Raw genomic sequence first — 19,718 nt, forward strand, 5'->3', positions numbered from 1 at the left:
AGAACCTTCTCTCCTCGCGGATCACACTCGCGCAGTGATACCTGAACGCGCGAGGTATTATAACGAGTGTACAGACCTCCGATTAGTGCTACCCTACCAATCAACTCGTCCAAGTTCTGGTCAGCCTTCCGTCGCCTTACCGGAACTAAACCCTCCCCCTACTATCCTCTCCTCCATGATGATCACCCCTTCCCTGACACCCTTAGTAAGGCCAACCACTTTGCCTCCTACCTCTCCGATGTATTTTCCATCCCCGATGATCCCCAGTTCGATTACTCCCTCTCTCCGGATATCCGCGATCGAACTGACACCTCTGTCCCTCCTCTCGCTCCTGGTTTCCAGTACTTGGACAATATTACACACACGGAATTCAATGCCCCTATCACTACACAGGATCTCATTGCTACACTCCGCACGAAACGCAACACCGCTCCTGGTCACGATCGTGTCACCTACCGTCACCTTCGTGAAGCACCTGTCTCTTTCCTCTCCACCCTGGCCAGGCTCTACAATGTAGTCCTGTCCACCGGTTACTACCCCGACCTGTGGAAAACCTCCCGTATCCTCATGTTCCTTAAACCTGGCAAACCGCCGTCCGCCGTCTCCTCCTACCGTCCCATCAGCCTTACCTCAGTCTTCAGCAAGGTCCTGGAATCTATCCTCACCCGCCGCATCCACCAGCATCTCCGCCAGCACCGCCTCCTTCCCGTTACCCAGTGTGGCTTTCGGCCGTCCTTCTCTTCCGACGACCTTCTCCTTCACCTCACTCATCTCCTTTCCGAACAGCTTAATTCCCGTCGCTCTGCAATCTTCCTCTCCCTGGACCTCGAACGTGCCTATGACCGCGTATGGCATACCGGTCTCCTCTTCAAGCTCCAAACCTTCGCCCTTCCCGTTAACTACGTCCGTCTGATCGGCTCCTTTCTCTCCCGCCGTCCTTCCTATGTCACCGTCCATAACACAGATTCCTACACCTTTTTCCCCTCTGCCGGTGTGCCCCAAGGCTCCGTCCTCTCCCCCCTTCTGTACCTTTTGTACACGGCGGACATGCCGCCGCCGTCAGCCCCCGTCCACCTTTTCCAGTTTGCCGATGACACCGCCTTCCTTGCCCTTGCCCCCACCCTACAGCACTCCCAACACCTTCTCCAATCCCATCTTGACCGGTTCACCGCTTGGTGCAACCAGTGGTTGCTCAAGGTCAATCCCTCCAAAACCCAGGCGATCATTGTAGGCAAAACCACCCCTTCCTTCCGCCTCCTTGATTTCTACATCACCATCTATGGCCGTCCTATCGCCCTCACTCCCACCCTTAAGTACCTTGGCGTCACCCTCGACCGTCACCTCTCCTGGCCTCCCCACCTCCGGACAATCCAAGCCAAGGCACGCTCCCGACTCAGTCTCCTCAAGCTCCTCTCTGGCCGCACGTGGGGTCTGGACCCCTCCACCATCCTCCACACTTATAAATTCCTCATCCGCCCTATCCTTTGTTATGCCCATCCGACTTGGATCTCCGCCCCCCCCCTACCTTTTATAAATCCCTCCAAACCCTTGAACGCCATGCTCTCCGCCTCCCCTATCGCATCCGTCTCCCCTCCTCTACGTGGATCCTGTACGATCTCATCCCCTTCCCCCACCTCCTCCTTTTCCTTGAAAGGATACGGATCCTGTACACCTCCCGCAAACTCGATCCTCCTCACCCGCTCGTCTCCCCAATCCTCTCCCACCCCCGCCCGCTGCCGCGCCTGTATTCCCACGTCCCACCTGGTCTCCATCTCTCCACCCTCTTTATCCTCTCCCAAGGTGGCTTCCGCCAACTCCCCCTCCCTGATGATGTCCTCCTCCCCTCCATCTACCCCTCCTATCAACTTTGACCCTGCCCCACCCCCCACTTCCGGTGTCCTTCCCTTTAGGCACCCTCCCTCCCTCCCTTCTCTTCCCTTCCTGTCCCTTCTCTTTCCTTTTCCCCCGTCCCCTCCCTCCACCCCTCTTCCCCCCGGGCTTCCCCTCCCACTTCCTCCCTCCCCTCTTTCTCCCCTGCCCATGGCATCTCTGCTCTCCCCTCTCCCTCTCCCACTCCCCTTCCTCCTCCTCCTCTCTTGGCAGGTCCCCGGACTCGCACACGCATAGTGAACATTCGCGCGCCGGAGATCGTCGCCATCAGTGTTTAGTGTGTGTGCTTGGTTTTGTGTTTCGTGCAGTTTCAACTCAACTGTTCACATGTGCCGTCGCCGTTCTCCATGTTTTGTGCGCCGTGTCACCAAGTGTTAGGTTTTTATCGTCCACCGTGAACGGCTTCTTGTTTTTTGTTTTTTGTAACTACTTTCTTTGCCCGCCATTTTTTGTATTGTCTATGTCACCTATATCATATTATTGTACCCCATAAGGCTGAAGAACAGCGTATTAAGCTGCTGCCAGCCCGGCTGTATCAGGTGATGAAAATTAGAATAAAGGAAAAAAACCCTCCGATTAGTCAGTCTGCACCAGTCTGCATCGGTCTGCAAGTCAAGTTTCAGTCTGCGCCTAGTAAGATTATCATATTCCTGTACATAGCGACGAAGAGAAATGTATAGACACTTTTTCAAGTATGAGAGATATGTGAGAATAAGATAAACGTGCCAAGACCAAAGGAACTTCAGATTGTCAGTTGTAAATAGCATCCAGATCGAAGTTAAGTTATTTTTATGATAGTTATTATTTTAATAAATGTGTGTGAAAATTAATCAAGTTCTGTTTAAAGTTGGTCACCGTCAATCTGCTACTCTAAGCGTGCAAGTGGCATTTCTATCGTCTGACCTAACGGCAGAAGATAAACACGCCACGATAAGACCACGAGACATATTGCTGACACTCGCCTACTTCGCTAGAGTGACAAGTCAAATAATCTGATGGTGTGTGTACCGAAGGTCTTATAGTACGCACACCACAGTTCCTTACAGAAGACTTCTAATCAAGTTGGGTGCTTATGGGGTATTGTAACGGCTGTGCGACTGGAGTCATAATTTCTTGTCACAAAGTTCATAGTTCGTGGCAACTGATGGAAAGTCATCGAGTAAATGGGAAGTTATACCTGGTGTAGATGGTCGAATGGTTAGAGCGATTAAGTTAGTTAAATGCAGGAGCTTTGCAGTAATGAAGTTAGTTAAAATGTGAAGGAATATTAGGGGCCAAAAGTTGTATGTGTGTTACATGCTGTTGCACAGCTCAGTGATATGGTACTGTGACGCAAGTTGGTTGGCGGAGTGCTGAGGTAAGGAGGACACTATCATCGGCCAGCAGAGGGCGCTACAAGAAGGAGCTCGCCGCACGTCAGGGTGTGGACGTAAAGGGTGGTAATCGGGTCAGTTACTCTAGCCCAATAACACCAGAATATTTCACCGACCTACTTGTGAGGAAGAACCACAAACATCTCGTTATCGTCGACTGTCGTGAGGCGTTGGAGTGGCGCAGAACTTGTGTCACTGAGCACTGGCACCACTTTGGAGTCTTCACTGTCATCACAGTCATTATAATTGTCACCATCGCTATGGAGTTCGTCGCCTAGGAGGCGCCAGAGTGACACCACCGCTGTAGTCATCACCATCAATATTGGCAGACGACGTCAGCAGGCAGCCACCTGTAATGGGAGTCATCGTCTGCAGTGCATTGCCGTAATGCACTGTCGCCATAGTCTTGGGACACTACCTCCACGAACACCATGACAGGGGCAGGAGCCAGGGATAAAATACAGGGAGCGAAAAGCTGTTTACAATTTTTACAGAAACCAGATGGCAGTTATAAGAGTTGAGGGGCATGAAAAGGAAGCAGTGGTTGGGAGGGGAGTGAGACAGGGTTGTAGCCTATCCCCGATATTCAATCTGTATATTGAGCAAGCAGTAAAGGAAACAAACGAAAAATTGGGAGTAGGAATTAAAGTCCAGGGAGAAGAAACAATATCTTTGAGGTTTTACAATGGCATTGTTGAACGGAATGGACAGTGTCTTGAAAGGAGTATATAAGATGAACATCAACCTAAGCAAAAGAAGGATAACGGAATGTAGTCGTATTAAATCACGAGATCCTGACGGCATGAGATTAGGAAATGAGATTCTAAAAGTAGTGGATGAGTTTTGCTTTTTGAACACTAAAATAACTGACGATGGTCGAAGTAGGGAGGATATAAAATGGAGACTGGAAATTGTAAGAAGAACGTTTCTGAAAGAAGGAAATTTACTGACATCGAATATTGAAAATCGTAGAGGGAGACCAAGAGATGAGTACAGTAAGGAGATTCAGAAGCCTTTATGTATGTATATATGTACTGAACTGTGGACCTAGAAATGATGGAGAGGCTTCATTCCCACCCTAGCCCTCAGTGGTACACAACCACACAACAGGCTACAGCAGTCCAAACCCCACTGCCACCCCACACTGAACCCAGGGTTTTTGTGCGGTTCTTCCACCAGTGGACCCCCCTGGGAATGTCTCATTCCAGACGAGCGTAACCTCAATGTTTGTGTGGTAAAGTAAGTATGGTGTACTTGTACGTGGAGACAGTGTTTGCGCAGCAATCACTGACGTAGTGTAGCTGAGGAGGAGTAAGTGGAACCAGCCCGCATTCGCCAAGGCGAATGGAAAACCACCTAAAAACCATCCACAGGCTGGCCGGCACACTAGACCTCAGCACTAATCTGCCGGGTGGATTCATGCTGGGGTCCGGCATGCCTTCCTGCTTGGGAAGCAGTGCGTTAGACCGCATGGCTAGCTGGGAGGGCCTCAGAAGGATTTAGATTGCAGAAGTTACTTGGAGATGAAGAGGTTTGTACAGGATAGAGAAGCATGCAGAGATGCATGAAACAAGTCTTCAGAATGAAGACTATAACAATAGCAATGGATGAGGATGAACTAGACCTTGATTTTATAGCAAATTACACAATGTCGGGAGGGTCTGTCGACTGTTCAGAGCTAAAGCATAAGGTAGCACATCTTGAAGCATAGGACAATGCATTAGCGGAAGAACTGTTGAGTGAGTATGTGGAATTATTTAATCCGTCGGGTCCATTAACTGCAACAATGCTTGTTCAGCACCAAATTCCTACTGGAAGTGAAGGTCCTGCCTACAAATGATCATATCAAGTTCCAAGGCATTTACAGCCGATTATGGAAGAGTTTATAGATCATCAACTTAGAAATGGCAGTGTAGAACTTAATTGTAGTCCCTGGCCTTCTCCCATTGTAATTATAAGCTAAAATTTACCAAATGGTAGCAAAGTATATCGTTTCTGTTGTGACTACCAGTTCCACAACCACAACACGGTGTCAGGTGTGTAACCTATGCCTAATATAACAGAGACAATGAACAACTTCAGTCAGTGTCGGTACTTCACAACACTGGATTTGTGTAGTGGTTACCACCAATATGGACTGACGCCAGAGGATCGACCAAAACCTATATTCTCAATGCTGATTAGACACTAAGTTTCACTGCATGCGTTTTGGACTTAAAAACGCATCAGCAACCTTTCAGCATTTACTGGACAATGTGTTGCTTGGATTAAAACCAAAATAGTGCTTGGTGTACCTGGACGACATAATCGTCTACTCAAAGGATATTCCAGATCATTTGGAGCAGTTGCACGAAGTGTTTGATCATCTATGTGCTGCACAGTTAACGTTGACTTTACAGACATGTCATTTTGTATTGCAAGAAGTTCGGTATTTCGGTCACTTTTTAGGGCAGGATGGAAATCGTACCAATCCAAAGCTATTTGCGGTTGTTCAAAATTTTTCAACACCCACCAAAAAGGAATTGTAATTATTTGGGGCCACTAATTTTTAGTGTAGGTATGTTCCAAAATTTTCAGAAATTGCAAGATCTTGCACGTAATTGCTACAGGAAGGAGTGAAGTTCCTTTGTATAGCTGAGTGTGAGGGGCGCTCCAGAAGTTACAAGATCTGACACCTTGTCCCATTTTGGTCAATAAAGGTTTGAAAAACCGTTTATTCTTTCTTGGAATTCAAGCTATTTTGCACTAGGATTTATTTTGGGTCAGGAAGTAGCTGGATAGGAGCACCCTATTGTGTATGCTTCACACTAGCTCAGTAACAATGCATGAAGTTATTCCACTGCAGATAAGGAAATGCTTGCAGTGATTTTTGGAACTAGGTACTATTGTTGTTACCTATACAGTAGACGATTTAATTCATGTCAACCGACATGAAATGGTCCATGGTTAGTGGTACCACAGAAATTGCATGATGAACTGTTGAGGCAAGTCCATGATTCTATTTTAGCGGGACATTTGGGTGATAGAGCGACAGAGAGAACAGCAGCACAGAAGTATTGGTGGATGATGTGTATACAGGGCGTGGGCCACAAAAATTGTGTTCTGTGGTCTCAGAGAACAGAACTTAACCACAGGAAAATTAATCTACAGAAGTTACTAGAAGGTGGTAAATCTTTCTAGATGGTAGGGTTGGACATCTTAGGACCCACAGCACTAAAACCAGCAGTATACCGTTATGTATTATCAATTATTGGCCATTTTCTCGTTACGTTTTCGTGATAACTTTACTAGAACACCAAGCCACAACAGTGGCTCAAGCACTGGTGAGCCAGAACCATAATCAGGGATCAGGTCACAAATTTCATGTGGAATCTAATTTAGCAGTTAAGCAGGTTGTCGCACATTAAGAAATTTCGGATGTGCGTTCTGCATTATCAAGCTAAGGGCTGCACAGAGCGAGTCCACAGGACAATTGCGTAAATGTTGGTTTTTTACATAAATTCCCAGCACAAAAATTGGGACGTCCTATTGGCCAATATCGTCGCTGTATACAACTTGGAAGTTCACAAGAACAGGGTTATCCCGATACGAAGAAATTTTTTGACACAAGATGTCACTCTGTAAGTTTTGTCAAGCCCCACTGCAAAGGACGTCACGTCAGTGAAGGATTTCGCTACGGCAATGAAACTTATCTGAAGACAAATACAAAAAATAATAAATACGAAGGCTTAAGAGAAACAGGAAAGGACGGATGAGGTGAAAGCAGTGTTATCTAAGTACCGCGTGGGACAGTGGGTTGTCTTGCGGTATAATGGCTCTTAACAGGTAACAGAGATGACGTCGTCGGTTAACGTTAAACTGCAGTTCGCCACCCGCTCTTCGATGGTCTGCGTTAGCCAAATTTGGCCATTTAAGGGGCATGTGGACAACTTGCCTCGTGTGACCGCAGTTTCCTTATAAGCTGGGAGTGAGGTGGGGGGCTGAAACGACGGACGAGGAGAAAAAGGAAACAGCAAAGCGAAGGAAACAGGATAATACGGCGATTCATAGGTATATGCTAAGACCTAGAGCAGGAGTGCAGGACTCATCTCATCATTTTCTTTCTCTGCAGGATGCACGTTCCTATCCCAGGAAGGGAGAAGATGGAAGCAACATCCAGGAGCTCATTCGGTCAATGGAGAAGGGATGGAACATCGAGTCTTATCGTGTTAGGCCCATAGTATTACGGGTATGTGGCCGGAGCACTTGAGGTACGTTGTGTGTCGGGAGGTTTTGTGTTTTCTAAGCAGACGGACGTGATTATGTCGGATCAGCAGTGGACATTAAGCTAAACTCCAACATTTGGGCACTCGGGAACGAGATTTGGAGATTGGAAGAAACGTTTGGAAAATTGCACATCATGGTGAGTAATCAGAGAGAATATAGCAGTACACACGGAGAGTCTCGCTTGTTACGATTGGAGTTTCCAAAGTTACAGATGCAACTAAGACAGACTACGGAGTTGATCCCTCGGGTTAAACGGAAAATAGGAAGGTAGGGCGCAGGTAGTAGGATCCTAAAGACGATGTTTGATACAGCTGATGCGGAGAAAATACCTAACGTCAATATGGCATTATAGGAAGTTGGGAAGGAGGTGGAAAGCAACTAGGAAGAAGTGAATTTGCACGCAAGCCAGCTCGTCAGTTTGGAAATCGATGTGTGGAACAACACTAGGCAGCTTCGTGAGTTGGCCGCTACTTTAATGTCGCACATTAGGTCATCTGCCGAAACCACCAATCAGGACTTGCGTGTAATTGGTGATCGCTTGGATAATATTAATGCGCAGTTAATGATTGCCGCATTATTACGCAATCTTTCTGACAGCTTGACGGATGCTCGTATTGAAACTCAGTGAGGTGTTGGCAACGGCATCTTTGTCGCCTGAAATGCGTTCTTCAGTAACATCAACTCATCATGCACAATCTCAAATGTAACTGCTCACGACCGTCACAGCGATACTGAATGCAAGTCTTATTTGCATCCTCATAGTGACGCCACTGGCGCCACTCCTAGGCGACTGGCGCGAAATTTGAACAGACATCATCTTTTAGATGTAAGAACACGCCTACCAACTTTCGTTGATGTCCCATAACTCTTTCATGATGTTGCGATTTTGTCCGTCAGTGTATTTTACACTGAAGTTCCCTAAGCAACTGCGAGAAATTCCTCTACAGAACAAAAAAGTATGTCACAAGGAAGTCTTTCAATATGGATTTTAAAAATCTTGGGTTTTTATCACAGATTTCTCATTTCTGCTGGAAGCTTATTGAAAATTAAACCTGCAGAATACGGCCCACATTTCTGTACAATGATGGAAGAAACGTTATTAAAGTGCATGTCTTTTTTTCGTGTATTATTCACTTTGAGAATTTCGCAGTGTGTTTTGAAAGCGTCCGTATTATTAACGACAGATTCCACGAAAGAAAAACCCAAGACATGTTGTTTTGACTACCAGTTCCGGGACACCTTTTTCTTGTGAGTATACAGATTTTCCCTAAAACATATCATAGGCTGTAATAAAGTGAAATTATGAACCATAAAAAAGCTTTTATGTTTCTTGTCTCAGGGAAGGTGCAGGTCATTGTCGTAGTAAAGGCATCAGCATTTACTTTTTACACAAGATCCGGATTGTGATAATTCCAAGAGAGCTTTTGTCTATTTTCAGTTCTATGACATTAAATATGACGTTTTTTAAATCAGTTTCCTTACATTTTGTTGAGTGACACCGCACTGAGAACTACTCTATAAGAACAGTGGTTATACACGTTCATTTTCATTTGTTGTCAAACTATGTTCCGTAATTCCTGAAGAACGATTGGGAGAATAAACATTCTCACACTTGATTACTTATCGTTCACTTTTATGTGTGTTAGCGCCTAGATCTACACTTTGCAAACTACCTTATGGTGCGTTGCGGAAGTTAATTGGTGACTACTTTTACTTCAACCATTTTCTGTTCCAGTCGCCAATGATTGGTCGGAACAACGAACATTAGTAAGCATTTGTCTTAGCTAGAGTCTCTCTGATTTTATGTTTGTGATATTGTGATCTTTTTCAGAGGCAGACGCAGAAGACAGTTACATATACATATATTCGAGGAAAATACACTCACGGATTTTAACTGTAAACCACACCCTGATGCACAATATCTCTTCTGTAACGTCTGCCACAGGAACAGGATGAGCATCTCAGTGATGCTATCACACATACTAAACGAATCTGTGACAAATAGTGCTACTAATCTTTGGATCTTCTGTTTCCTCTACCAGTCATTTCTGATACGGGTCCCAAACTGACGAGCAATATTCACGTATCGGACGTACAAGGGTTTTATAATTTATTCCCCTATTGGGTGGGCAACACTTTCCGAGTCTTCTCGCAATGAACGTCGTGGTGCCATCTGCCTTTCGTACGATTCGTTTTGTGTGATCAGTCCACTTTAAATCGCTTCGTACGCAAACTCCCAGGTATTTAATGGGTGCGATTTCTTCCTGTGATAATTGTACAATCATGTAGTTAAATAAGAATGCTTTATGTATATTCATGCGCAATACGTTACATTTGTAGATGTTGAGGGTCAACTGTCAGTCACTGTAACAGGCATCCACCCTATTTATAATGGTCATCCTGCATTTCGCTACAATCTTCTAGTGTTGCAACCTCTCCATGTACAATAGTATCCTCCACGAACATTCTCGTGGAGATTATGACATTATCCACTAGTTCACTTGTATGTGTACTGAATAACACTCCCTTTGGGTACGCCCGAAGTTAATTTTATGTCTAAAAATTTTTCTCCGTTAAGACCGGCCACCTGAAGTCCATCAGAACAGCAGTGCATACGTCTGTCATTTGTAACAGCAAAACCTGAGCAACAGCACGCAATGATTTGTAAGAAGAATGTTCATCTAAACATAGGCACAGCAAATTAAAATCTGCATTATGAAAAGCAAAAGTAACGCGCGCGATTCATTTTACAGCATGTGAGCCCCTATGTACATAGGCGTCAAACTCCTTTCCTGTTTATTCGTTAACGGTAATGAAATAAACAATAAATACAAGATGAATGGGAGGTATTGCTGGATGTTGTCAACTACGATATTCGTTCACGTTGATGGATGTGCCAGGTATATTAATGAGCAAAAGCCATGATGATAACGTGTCGATAGCGAGCCAGTCGTCCTCCATCGATCAACTGAGGAAGCATCAGCGTTCTGCACGGGCCATTGCTTTCGCGCACAATTTGTCAGCCACTCTTGGCAATGACCCCTCTTAATGGACAAATACTGCATTTGCGAGACGTGCTACGACGGCAGCACCGTTATGCCATAGTTGTATCAATAATTTCGTAGCAGGACGGGATACCTACTGACATTTGATTATCGGGTGCCAGTCACTATTACTCCTTTAACCTCCTTCCGCATCATCTCCGTTTCGCTCTCTCTCTCTCTCTCTCTGTGTGTGCGCGCATGATCATGTTCATAGGTGCATCTAACATTTATTTCGACTTCGGTGGTAGTCACAAAGAAACAAGAGTCCTTGGCAATTTTACTTCTGTCTTTTCATGAGTAGGACATTATGGGGAAAGTTTCTTCGACATATTATTCGTACTTAACGTCAAATACTAAATCTTACATCTCAGGACAGACATTCCACGTGCATCACGACACTTGCACCGGGCTATGTCATCGACAGACTGTACGTTACCGAACCACAAGGCTGGATTGTTGCTCTCAACCTTTTACAGACACACGTAAGCTTGGTGCAAAGTTACCACATCCTTTTCCCAGGAATTTAAGAATAAAACTCCTTCCACACCAGATCTGCAAAACTGTTAATATTTCTTTCTAATACGACATTAAAATTTCGTTCTGTCGATATAAAGGGTGTTTACGTGATGACGATTATAGGACTAATAAAGAGGAAATCCTGGTCCGGAAACAACCAAGTCTAAAGCAATGAAGCCTAGTGCTTTGTGGATACGAGAACATTGGAATAAGATGAGCAGGTTCTGTTAGGTGAGCAACTTCTTCCCTGACGTGCCCGCGCTTGATTTTTTTTCTCTTGCTGTTATGTGTGCGAGACTCTTTCCGCGACTAAACACTATCATCTGGCATGAATTATTGTTGTCTGTGACATCGTTTCACGAACATGTGGTTTGTTCGAACAGGTACGACAGAATTTTCGGCGATGATGCCATACTTCCACAGAAGTTCGAGAGAGCAGCTTTGAACAACGAATGTTGTGATTGCGACACATTGTCTTTTTGAATTTTTAGCATCGTCAGGGGGGCAACTCAATAACTAAATTACGTCTGACAATTTTTTAAGTGCTCGCATCGAAATTAAGCTGAACCGAAAGTTACAGACTGTACAGTGGACCCACAGAAATATCTAAGTGCTAGGAACAATCGAGGCTTGCTGTTATCGAAATCTTTTATCATTTACCCGTTGTCCTCAGTTGTAAAGACAAATTACAATCTTCTATGCTTCAGAACGTCTCGTAATATTGGGAATATGAATTTTAGCGCTACATGTACAATCCAGATCAAATAATCACAATCAACAGACAGCCTGATAGACACTGATGAGCCACGTTCGCTGCCGCCTGGTGGCTTTGCGGGCCGGGCACGTGACGCGATAACAAAAATATGTAAACGGAACAGACACGGACGGGGACTACCCTAGCGCAGACATGGGCTGCAAATGGGGAAATGCACTGAAATAAGCGAGTTTGGGAAAGGACATGTTATTATTACGCAGAGCCTGTGAACGAGTATCTTGAAAATGGCGAAGCTGGTCGATTGTTCGCGTTCTATTGCCGTGAGCTTATACGAAAAGAGGTAGAAGGATAGTGAAACTACCACTAGGCGCTAAATGGTTGGACGTTCACAGCTCTTCACAGAACGTGGGGTTCGGTGGCTTGTCTGCTCCGTAAAGTAGGATAGATGGTGATCTGTGGCATTTCTGCCGAAAGAGCACACTGCTGGTGCGCGTGAAAGTGATTCGGAGCTCACCCTTCATCGTACATTATTGAACATGGAGCTCTGCAGCAGACCACCCCTACGTGTTGACAGGTTGACACAACGACATCGTCAATTACGATTGCAGTGGGCACAGGACGACCGGAATTCGACCGTCAGTCAATGAATACGTGTCGGCTCGTCGGGTGAATCACATTTTTGCTACACTAGGTCGATGGTAGTCTTCACAAACGCCGTTATCGAGGTGAACGGCGGCTCGAAACGTGCAGCGCTCCACCGACACAGGCTTGTGGGAGCAGTATTATGCTATGGGAAACATTCTCCTGCGCTTCTCCTGGGACCTGTGGTATTAATCGAAGACAAGCTGTTGGCTGCGAACCAGACGGCGACGTCATCTTTCAGCAGTATAACTGTGTTTCGGAGCCAGAACAGTGCTACAGTGGTTTGAGGAGCGTTATAGTGAACTCACGTTGATGTCTCGGCGACTAAATTCGCCTGATGTAAATCCTATGGAACCCATCTCGGCCCCTACCGGTGTCCATCAGCGCTTACACAAATCAGCGGCCCGTAATTAGGCAAATAACATGACCTGGGTATGGACATCTAATGACATGTTCCTCCACAAATCTACCAACAAACTGTCGTATACACCACGCGCAGAGTCAGTAATGTATTTCGTTCCAAAGACCGAAAAACGAGCTATTAAGCAGGTGATCATAATGTTTTGGCTCATCAGTGAAAACAACGTAAATGGATAGCATGCGTGCATGCAGCCGCTTGAAAGATGCGACTTCCTAGCATACAGTCACATCGCACATCAAGAAGTTCTGTTGTTATCTCCAAAGAACAAGAAGCAAACGAAACAATATTTGAGAAAGAAGACCTTATTTCGAGATACTTTATCGCGATTTAAGATATTTCCTTGCTAAATTCCCAAATATATGTTTAACTTCGAGCTTTACTGATAGACAACGACAGTATATTTACACATTTTGAATACTGCTTATGTAGCTAGTCTCCTTTGGTGTTCAAAATGGGATCGGCTAACAGTTAGCCTCCCGCCGCGGAGCTGGAAGCTGTAACTCTCGGCCGCTTTTTCCGCGCTAATGGAATAAAAAATTATTAGAACGTTCGATTAAGTGCAAAGAGCTGTTACGATAAATGTGAGTAAAAGCGAGGAAATTTAACAGATGGACTTTTGAACAATTTTTAATGCCTATTGAAGCTCATGAGACCCTACTATAATGCGTATACAGGGCGAGGCGCCTAACTTTTTCACCTCAAATTATTTTTGATCCGTTGAAGACATTTTAATTCTATTTCCACTCAGATGAACAGTGACAACGCGCTCGTGAAATAAACATCAAATTGTGCGCGTATCTTCATTAATAACAGGAATACATGCATCAACTTTTTTTATTTTTATTTTTTAATGGAATGCTTCGTGAGTCAGCAGAGCAGCATATCTCGATGAGGCTAATTCAGTGACATTACTCTTTTGCAGTTCTGACAACAGAATCAGAGATAAAAATGTAATGAATATAGGAACTTTAGTGCTGTTGTTGTGGCCTTTGAAGGCCCACCAGCCCAACGTTTAGGTTACTCTCAGAAGTAGCTTGAGCTACCGAGACAGGTGATATTTCGTCAGTCGTGTGCGGTCCTGCGGAGGAGTTAAGTGAGGTGCAGTAGAACCACTGTCTACTTGAGTTGGTGACCTTATCAGTAAAGAATACTTTCTTCAAAAAATGATTGTCTTTCTGGAGAACCCACTGACAGTATTCAAAACGCTCTTGGCGTACACAAATGCGGAACAAGTGATATTTATGTCTATGAAGAACATGCAGAACGCTTCTTTGGCTGATACCATTATCAGGTTCGTTATGAGCAATGCTGAAATTCTTTTACAGTTTGTTGCTTCTAAAATATCCACGTAGTCGAATCGTTAGTAATGCGTGAAAAATGTTCAATGTATCGTCAACGAAATCAGGGCCGGTCATGCGCTGTCTCATTTGGCACACTACCCTTTCATACTCCACTGTCATTGGTTGAACGCCTGAAAAAGCCAATGTGGGTTTTCCATTGGAGAATATTGCATGTTTCTCAGGTTTATATATGCATGCAGCCTCATCAGTAAACAGTACTTTCCTCATAAAATTATTGTCTTGTTGGAGATCCCACTGAGAGTTTTCAAAACACTCTTGACATAAAGAGATACATAACAAGTGATATTTATGTCAGTGAAGAACATGCAGAACGCTTCTTTGATTGATACCATCACTTTGTATTTGACGACACTGGAATGCGGATTTATTACAGCAACTGTAAGAATAGCTACTTCTGCAGCTTCTGCAGCTTTCTTAGAGTAAAACTTCCCCTCTCGTGAAGTGTGTTGATTGTGTCATCGAAGGTAGGACGAGTTGGACAGTGTCTACTTTGGAACTGTTCTACATACAGTTTCGCTGATCTTGATGCATTTCACTGAAGTATGCCACACATATTCATTACTAAATGGCACTGAACTTCTGAATATAGTTTATGCATTACTAACGATTTGACTGTGTACTAACAATGAGGACGCTTTGCCGGCAACACGCAGTAAATGAATTGCAGCATTCCTCGAATAAAACGTGACTTACGTGGATAGCGCGGTTCCACTGCACTTCAGTTAGCTCCTCCGAAGGGCGACACCCAACTGACGACGTATGTCTTAATTCGGCGTCACAGGTTTCTACGAGAGTAACGTAAACATCATTTATCTATTGCTTCGGCGGCGCTAGTTTTCTTGTATGGTGGTGTAAACTTCCCGATGGCGGCACATTCAACGGCTCCAACAACAGCAGAAGAATCCCTATATTCAGAGTATTTTTACACCATTACATCTTGTTAGATTTTCAAAAGACTGCATCACTGAATATTTGTCATAGAGAATAACGTAAAATCCCCAAGACTCGCGTAGTTTTACAGAAGCTCGAAATTTAGGGCGGACTTTTTATAACTTCCAAAACGAAAGTCTATCCTGAAGACTGCCAGAAAATCCAAAGAGATTCTGATCATATGTAAAGCAAACCAGTTGCAAGATACAGTCAATACCTTCACTGCGCAATAGTGATGGCGATGTTACCAAAGACAGAGCCACTAAAGTGAAGTTACTAAACACGGTATTCCGAAATTCCTCTATCAAAGGGCCGGCCGGAGTGGCCGAGCGGTTCTAGGCACTACAGTCTGGAACCGCGTGACCGCTACGGTCGCAGGTTCGAATCCTGCCTCGGAGATGGATGTGTGTGATGTCCTTAGGTTAGTTAGGTTTAAGTAGTTCTAAGTTCTAGGGCACTGACGGCCTCAGAAGTTAAGTCCCATAGTGCTCAGAGCCATTCCTGTATCGAAGAAGACGAAATAAATATTCCAGGACTCGAACCAAGAATAGCTGCCAACATAAATAACTTAGAATTACATATCCCAGTGTAGTGAAACAGCTCAAGTCACTTCCGGTCCTGACTGTATACCAATTAGGTTCGTTTCGGAATGCGCTGATACAGTTGCTCCATACTTAGCAATCATCTACAAACGTTTGCTTGACGAAATATCCGTATCTAAAGACTATAATGTTGCATAGTCACACCAATACACAAGAAAGGAAGTTGGAGTAATCCTCTAAACTACAAATCCACATCACTGACGTCGATATGCAGTAGGATTTTCGAACATACATTGTGTTCGAATATTATGAATTACCTTGAAGAAAACATAACTAGCTCTTTAAGTAATGACTGATACTGACAGTCGATCTTCGAACTGATTTCATATATCTAGATTTCCAGAAAGCATTAGAAACTGCTACTCACAACTGGCTTTTAATCAGATTACATGCTTATAGAGTATCGTCTCAGCTGTGCGACTGGGTTCGTGATTTCGTCAGAAAGTCATAGTTTTTAGTAACTAACGGAAAGTCATCGAATAAAACAGAACTGATATCTGACGTTTCCCCAAGTAAGTCTTACAGGCCCTCTGTTGTTATTTCAAGTAAGTCTTACAGACCTTCTGTTGTTATTAATCTATACAAAGTAGCCCAGATGCAAAAGCCGCTAATTGCATGATAAGTGAAACTGACATAGCAACGAAAAACTCGTCCCACCTTAACTGTTAAAGTTAAAGACTTCATTTCCTTTTTAAAATAATTAAAAAAATAATTAATTTCTCCGTATTACTGGCTGTAATCTGCGATTATATTTTATACGTTAAAACCTTATGTGAAATTTTGAGATATCAGTTTTTGCACCCGATTTATGCAGTTAGTGGGCTTTGCAAATGTATCAATGCAATTACGAAACAAACATTCGGTTGCAAAACATGCTATTCGATGATATGTTAGGATTGACAAAAGGACAGAATTTACTTATTGCAAACTAAACAGAATACTTTTTATTTGAAACAGAAATTTGAAAATTCTGCAAAATTGGCATGCAAAAATACGAAAGTCACATTATTTTACCAGGAAAAACTGACTTATTTAACGTCATAAAGCGAACAAAATTGAATCTTCAACATTAAGTTTAAAAAAAAAATACATCATCGTTATTTCGACATCACGAAATTTTGTAGGAAATAAAATAAGCTCTAAATCCCATCTTATTAAAATATCGACGAAATTTTTTGAAATTAAAAATTGGCGGAAAGTTGCATCTTAGTTAAAACAGCGACAAAACATTTTAGAAAATGAAACTGGCTGGAAATTGCTTTCACGTACCATCGACCTCAACACTGTTTATCAACTGAAAAGCGCTTCCGGCTTCTTCCTGCTACTGAGGGTTAGCAGCGTCGAACATCTCGGCGTAGAGTTAGTCGGCCGGCCGAAGTGGCCGTGCGGTTCTAGGCGCTGCAGTCTGGAACCGCGAGACCGCTACGGTCGCAGGTTCGAATTCTGCTTCGGGCATGGATGTGTGTGATGTCCTTAGGTTAGTTAGGTTTAACTAGTTCTAAGTTCTAGGGGACTAATGACCTCAGAAGTTGTGTCTCATAGTGCTCAGAGCCATTTGAACCATTTTGTCGTTGGTCGCCCTGTGTTCACCAAAGTGGAGCTCCAAAAGCTATTAGACGTCTCAGAGTTTGGCTTCTGAAAGTTCTACATCTGTTGTAATTGGTATTGGGCCGTTTGCTTCGCTGAATTCTTTCCGCTCTTCAGGCTGCTCTTCGCCTCTCCAGCTTCAAAATGGTAGAAGAGCTCTTCATGAACTGGACAAGTCTTGTTTTTACTGTTTGTGAACACTACTTTTTTTCCTTTTTGAATCTGGAAATGCCAATTACTAGTAACTTTCACTGACTCATCCGCGTATTCTTTCCAGTCTTGAACAGGACATTCACTTTGTTAGACGTACTACCTTCTGCAAATTTCCCAGTGTGCTAAATGTATATAGACCGGATTCAATGATACTCATCTTGCGAAGTTGTCTTCCGTTGTTACCAAAAGCCCTGACATGTGGAATGAGCGAGTGGCCCACTATTGGGAACCGCAGATCTATTCTAGATGGTCGGAGACTTCGAGAACAACCCGGGGACATAGCATGCTGATCATCGTACTGTTTTTATTTTGACTCACATCTGTCGGAAAACTACCGAAACTTTTTCGTTCCTTCGAAGTTTGGGTGATTTAGTCTGCGGTGAATCATCAACACTATTAGATTAGATCCTTTGTCGTATTCATGTTCCAAGAAAATGTAGGAAAACACCATGTCGGCCTTCTGGGAGGACTTTATGAAGCTCTGTCAGACTGTAAAGCTGTACAAATACAGTTGACGGGAATAATAGGACGCTTGGTCTGGCACGTTTGGTAGTTCTATGATTCTTTTCATGGTCGTAGCTGACCTCACCCTCGTTATTTCCTTTCAGCTTTGCGCAGAACACGCTAGATCTTAGAGAAGATATCAACATATGGGGCACGAAAGCCAATACTGAAAGCTTGGCAAAAATGTTCTTGTAGTAATGGTATTTGACACCGTTTTTAGGGCTCTCTTTACAACATATGGTCCACACCTTCGTTATGCTCAGTTCGCTACTTAAACACACACTTAGGGTGTTGGCTCCTCTCGAGTAATGATGTTCTAGAAGAATAAACTTCTTAATGTGACTTTTCGCACACTCTTTGCCCTGTTTCATACAACTTGGTTCTTCAGTCGCCTCCTCTCGTCTCGGTTGGAACTGTATCTATGTCTAAAATTTTGTGGCACAACCTGGAACCCTACCTCTCTTAATATGTCAAATTGGCAAAAATGCCTCTTTGCAAAGAGCAACGTCTTCGATCTCCTCGCCCCTCCTTTACGGTAAAGAAAAGTTGGGGGTGATGGTTCGTTTCCTTTTTTTGTCCTCGCTGGATCTTCTTTAACACGACGTGGTAGATACATGTTGACCTACGTAGTTGCTCTGCCGCTTTCGGGCTGTTTTCTGGTAAAACGTTTGGTGAATTTGTCTTACGTCTTGCATGGTATGTTGGTTACGTCTTAGTTTTCCGAAGGCATGTTTACAATTAGGCATCTTTGGGAAGGCCTTGCGTTTCTATGTGAAACAATGTCATATGATTAAATACGTAGAAGCAGTAAACGTTGACGAGGGGGGGGGGGGGCACATTACAGGTCTTGAAAATTAGGCAGAAGTCTGCACACACAAAAAATAAAATAAAAGAAATAGCAAGCACGACGAGCTAAGTTAAGAAATCAAGATGCGTATATAAAAAGGCGTGATTAAACCGCATGATTGGTAGAAAATTTCATTTTTTACTGCCGACACACCCTCCTCCAGTGGTTGCTTAAAATCCTCTCCAATGGATAATTCCTGTGAAACTGAAACTGGGAGCAATCTGGTAGCAGTGTGAGTGTAGTGTATCGCACAACAATATGCGATCGCGGGCACTTCTTGCTGCTCCCCGCAAGATCTACCGCATTTTCTTTTAGACTACGCCATTGTGTAGAGAAGAGCACAGATCGTACCACGAATTTGTTTATTTTATGTCATAACATCTAGTGTCAACACAGTTCCATTGTATACCATTGCTTTAATAATTTTTTCATGTTGTTACTACTCTATTTTGTAAATATTTCTCTTCCACTGATCAGGACGCCTCTTGCTTTTCCGGTTTCATTCTGGCCATTTGCCACAACTACGACAGGTTCGACCTCTTGCAAAATGCCTGCTATTTCTATTACTCCCACTTCATTTGTACCATCTTCTGCATTTAAACCGTCCGCAGAATCACTTCTTTTCTTCGAAACACTCACACAAATACACCAAAAAACACCCAGCTGATCAGCTGAACTGCGCTTACCCGCGTATATTTCGACAATGCATCGGCAGCGAAAGCTTCATTGTTGCGTACGCTTTCGTTACAGTGCAGCCAACCTGACTCTGAATTAGAAAAATATCCCTTCTAATCGTAACAAGCTGAA

This window comes from Schistocerca piceifrons, chromosome X (genome assembly GCF_021461385.2).
Source record: "Schistocerca piceifrons isolate TAMUIC-IGC-003096 chromosome X, iqSchPice1.1, whole genome shotgun sequence".
NCBI classification, from domain to species: domain Eukaryota; kingdom Metazoa; phylum Arthropoda; class Insecta; order Orthoptera; family Acrididae; genus Schistocerca; species Schistocerca piceifrons.